Here is a 6,000-nt window from a genome sequence, read left to right on the forward strand (position 1 = left end):
AACATTGGAAGATTCTCTCATTTTTCACCTTCTCTACATTCAATCATCAAAAAATGTGACATGTATTTTTTTTATTGAATTGGATTACCTTCTTCACATCCTGTCATAAAAAAAGATGAATGTATGTATGTAGAGTTGTTAAAATGGGCTAATCCATGTGGACCGGCCCGTCAGACCCAAAAAATCATAGGGTTTGAGCCTTAAAATTAGAGCGCATATTTTTCAGGGCCTTTTTAGCCCAGTCCTAAAAAGTCTGCTACCCATTAGGGCTAGCCCATATGGGCCGTGGGTAGTCCATTACGCCCGCATAATTATAAATTTTTAAAAAATATATTAATATTTATATTATCTTATTTCAAAATAGCATATTGATTTTTCTCACTTCACTAAATTTTATCTCTATTTTATTCAATCTTTCTCTTTTAAATATTATACATTAATATAATCAATATTTTTTCATCGTATTATATTAGTTTTTCTCTTATAATAAAAATTCAAGTATTATTTTATACAATTTAGACATATATTGTATTTAGAAACACATTATAGCATTTATAAGAGATAATATGTTCCTTAAAAATATATTATGTTTAAAATAACATAATTTTTAAATTTATCTGTAATAAATATTATGGAGTTTTTATTTTAATTTTTTTAAATAAAAAAGCTCATTTAGGGTCGGGTAGCCCGAAGCCCGTCTAGGACCGGGTTTGGGTAGTAAATCTCGAGCCCATATTACACAAGGCTTTTTTGGCCCAACCCTAAAAAGCCTAGGGTCCGTCAGGGCCCACCCGTTTAGGGCCGGGTAGTCCATATTGACAGCTCTATATGTATGTTTTAAAAGAAGTAACATACACTCATCAAAATAGGTGTATATTTCAATTATATATAAGTAACAAAAATTGTAAAAACAATAAATTTAAATAAATAGAAAAAAATAAAACTAAATTTTTTTGAAATTTTTCTTAAAAGTGTATATTGAAATTGTAAATACAAAGGAACTATGCTATTAATACTAGATAATTTCTCATCCCACCCCATGACTTTCTTACATACCACTGAATTGACCAAACTATCATCGTGCTTCCGTAGATGCACTTTCGAAAGCACCTTTTTTTTTGTTTAACGTTGTTTTATTCCGTATATGCACTTACGGAACTCTTCCGTATATGCATCTACGAAAAGGTTTGACTTTATAACTCGCATCAGACCTTTCTCCTCCCTCAGTCTCTTCATATCAAACTTTTATCTCTCAAACTCTCTAAACCTCAAACACTCTCAAACTCTCAAACACTCGGCCTACATTGTCAACATCAAGTATCAAGACATTCCATCAAGTTCAAATCGTTATTTAATCGGTAAATTTTCGACATTTTGACTTATTTTAGAGAATTTCGAAATCAAATTAGAATATGATATTTAGGTGTAGAAATGATTGGATAGGATTAGAGATATTGCTTAGAGACAATGTAGATACTGTTTGTGGTTTAATTTGGAAGATCAAGCAAAACAAATGGGGTTTTTGGGTGACTGAACAGTGCAGTTACGCCATTGTTGTGTTTCTGAGCTTTAAGGGCTTTCGTAGATGCACCTACGGAAGAGATGAACGTTAGGACATTCCGTAGGTGCATCTATGGAAGCCCCATACATTTTGAAACTAAGGTGCTTCCGTAGGTGCAATTACGGAAGCACCATACATTTTAAAACTAAGGTGCTTCCGTAGATGCACCTACGGAAAGAGCATTTTTTATTTCTTGTTTATTTATAACATCATTATTTATGTATGGATACATATTAGCTAAGTAGATGTTATCACAATGCAGACATTATGACTCACGGTCCGGAGAGAGATATACATGGGAGGACTGCACAACACGCATGCGGGGTGAACGGGCGCGTGTAGCATTTCAGGTAACTAATGGAGCTGCTGTTTCACCTGATACACCCGCTCCAGCCGGGCCTTCTACATATGTCCCAGCTGAGGGGCTCTCTACGCCTACTCTAGTTGATACACTCGCTCCAGCCGGGCCTTATACATCTATCCTAGTTGAGGGGCCTTCCCCGTCTACTACTACTTCACGGAGGCCCCGGGATGATGTTGAGGGTTCCTCACAAATGCCACCCCCTTACAGACGTCATCGTGGCACTTCTTCTACTTCTACTCCCGTGCTTGTGCCAGTGACGGGCGATACAAGATTTATTGTGCCACATTTGACGGGACACGAGGATGAGCCGGTGCCAGAGCCTATCTGGTACCCTGGGGGTCCTATAGACGCGTCCCTTTTGACAGGGTATGCCGATCATGCCACTAGGTGTATATGGGATAGAGAGGTAAATTTTCTTTGTTAATTACTTTTTTCTCCAGTTTTGGAATTTTCTTATTAATAATTGTATTTATTTTTTTAAAAATTTAAGGATAGGGATCCGCAGAGGTTCTACATGGTTGGCCGCCAGCTCGACCATCCTTGTACGATATCTTCCAGAGCGTGTCATGTGTAACACCCCTTTTCTAACCCCAATTATATCATTCAATCACACAGAGTAAGCATGCATAAAGGAAAAAGGGCGCCACATGTTATTTTCATCACAATGAAAACCTAAAGCAAAACATCCAACACCCTTAATATACAAAGATCATATTTGTAACACAATGTAAATCTCATGCTTTCATACATTATGCATAAACGCTTGCGGAAAACAATTGAATTGCTATTAAAATTTTAATGAATATATCCCATACTATATTCATCTACCAAATTCGAATTAACATCTAAATCCACAATCTTGGCCACATAGCCTCAAACAACATATCCGAGATCTCAAAATAAATACATCCGAATATCCAACAAACATAGGAAATAACAATATCCAAACATAAGCATAAGTCTAAATAAAATCCCCCCAAGTGTTACATGATCAGAGCATATGACTCGCTACCTAATCCAATAACAAACTCAGGAGCTCCTCGGCTAAATCCTCGGACAAGCTACTACTCGTCAGAACCTGCACGTTATCAACGAAGGATATCATTCAAACAGAAGGGTGAGAATTCAAATTCTAAATAGAAAATATAATAATGGGAAATGCAACATAAGTAAGCATACATTCCAAGAATTCATCACTCTTCACAAAACATGTATTTATCTCCATTATAAAGTTAACATGTTCAATCACAATTAATCATCACCATTAATTCACAACCTCATATATTAGCAATTTACGTATATACACATATATCATTCATACATATATATTTCACATTTCACATCAAATATGTATTAATCACATACATCTCATTCTCATCACATTCTCTAATTCATATAAATTGATTCATCATTCCACATACATGCATATCAATCAAATTCACATCCACACATTCATACCACATAATCACACATAACAACATCTCACACCGACACGTGCGACTCAAGTGTGACTCTATGCGATATGCATGTGGATCCCTCCGTTATCATTTCCGGTCATGCCGATTGTCATTCTCTCTGGTCTAGATAACCACCTAAAAGCCCCATACTCGTTAAGCTTTCAAACCCCGTACTCGTTAGGTTTGGGACAAGTAAATAACCTTCGCGAGATTACCCAACATTGCCACTTTCAAAGACTCATGCTTGTGTACGTGTGCAACAAAACAAGACTCATGCATTTAAGACGATCTCTCTATCTCTTAAACTACACAATCACATCTTTCCAACCTTGCACAACATTACACAACATGCAATTCAATCCAATCTCAACACATTTATCATTTAGCATTCCATTACATAATACATCCAATTACACCTCACACATGTTATTTAGTCAATTAATAATACATATTGAACATATAGAAGTAATAGGTATGCAAGTCAAGTCTTAAACAAACAAGAAAATATTTTTGAAAATAGTTCGCGCCGCCAACCCTTGGTCGCGCCGCGAAGTAACAGACAGAAACAAGGTCTTTCAAAAATGCATTCAGTTCGCGCCGCATCCACATGTGCGCGCCGCGAAGTACAAGGCAGAACCAAATCATTTCAGAATTCATCCAGTTCGCGCCGCCACCTCTCGTTCGCGTCGCGAACACAACGCAGAAGTGAATTTTCTGTGTAAACTCAGCACAGTTCTCTCTTTTTCATTCCATCACTCAATTCACAGTTCAGTTCATTATTTGCACACGAATTTCACATACATAACATACACATAACCCATATGTATCCTTAGATTCCTCAAAGTTTCATTAATTATGCAAATCCATGAATTTCACCAAAATCCCAAAGTTAGGTTTTTACATTCTTTTCATCCAACATGTTATAAATCAAAACCCACCCATAGAATCAAGTAAAGAATCATGAATTACATGTTATTTCTACCCATTCCAAGCATAAACAACATCAAACAACACAAATCTCATGGATTATGAAAATACCCAAAGTGAAATCACATGTTTTAACACATACAACATTACCCAATCATAGATTCTACAAGAATTTGTATTCAAACCCTTACCTCTTGAATTTCTCCTTCTAACTTCAAGAATCTACAATCCTCTTCTCTTCTCTCTTCTACTCTTTTGCCTCTTTTCTCTTCTCTACTTTTCTTTCTATCTTTCTATCTAATTTAGGTTAACTCATAAAATTCTCTTCTAACTCTCATTATCTCATTTGGGCTTAACCCACCTAATACTCTTTCTCACTCAACTAAGCCCATTTAACTAATTTCAAATAAAATTCTACCATTTATTAATTAGCTAAATAACATATTACCACTCAATCAAATAATTATCGCGCAAACAATAATTAAATAAAACACATAAACAATTATCAATTATCAAATAATCCTAATTAATTAAATCTAATAAAAATAGGATGTTACAACTCTCCCCCACTTAAAAGATTTTCGGCCTCGAAAATTACCTCAACAAACAACTCCGGATACGATTCCTTCATCTTATCCTCGAGTTCCCAAGTGATATTACCATTGGCCACTCCACCCCATATCACTTTCACCAAAGCAATCTCCTTACCACGAAGCTTCTTCACCTCTCGATCTTCAATTCGCATAGGTGATGTATCAACCGTCAAATTATCTCTCACTTGAACATCATCTAATTGAACAACATGCGATGGATCCGCAATATACTTCCTCAATTGAGACACATGGAACACATCGTGAAGATTAGAAAGAGACGGTGGCAATGCAATTCGATATGCCACTTCACCTACTCTCTCCGAAATCTGATAAGGACCAATAAAACGCGGTGTCAACTTACGCGACTTCAATGCTCTACCAACACCCGTTATTGGCGTAACTCGAAGAAACACATGATCATCCTTCTCAAACTCAAGAGCCTTCTTCCTCTTATCATGGTAACTCTTCTGACGACTTTGAGAAGCCTTCATCTTCTCTTGAATCATCTTAATCTTATCTGTAGTCTCTTGAATTAACTCGGGTCCAACCACAACACTCTCTCCCGATTCATACCAACACAAAGGAGTTCTACACCTTCTACCATAAAGAGCCTCGAAAGGTGCCATTCCAATACTCGAATGGAAACTATTGTTATACGTAAACTCAACCAAAGGTAAGAAACTATCCCAATTTCCTCCTTGTTCCAAAACACAAGACCTCAAAAGATCTTCAAGCGACTGAATAGTTCTCTCCGATTGACCATCAATTTGCGGGTGATACGCCGAACTCAAATGCAAATTCGTACCCAAAGCACTTTGCAAACCCTCCCAAAATCTAGAAGTGAACCTTGGATCTCTATCCGAAATGATACTTGACGGAATACCATGTAAACACACAATCTTCTCAATGTATAACTTAGCAAGTCTTTCCATCGAATAGTCCATCCTCATCGGAATAAAATGAGCACATTCCGTTAATCTATCCACAATGACCCAAATTGCCTCGCAATTACTCGATGTCCTTGGAAAATCCGAAACAAAATCCATAGAGATACTATCCCACTTCCACTCGGGAATAGATAACGGTTGCATCAAACCA

Source organism: Vicia villosa, linkage group LG7 (genome assembly GCF_029867415.1).
Source record: "Vicia villosa cultivar HV-30 ecotype Madison, WI linkage group LG7, Vvil1.0, whole genome shotgun sequence".
NCBI lineage: Eukaryota > Viridiplantae > Streptophyta > Magnoliopsida > Fabales > Fabaceae > Vicia > Vicia villosa.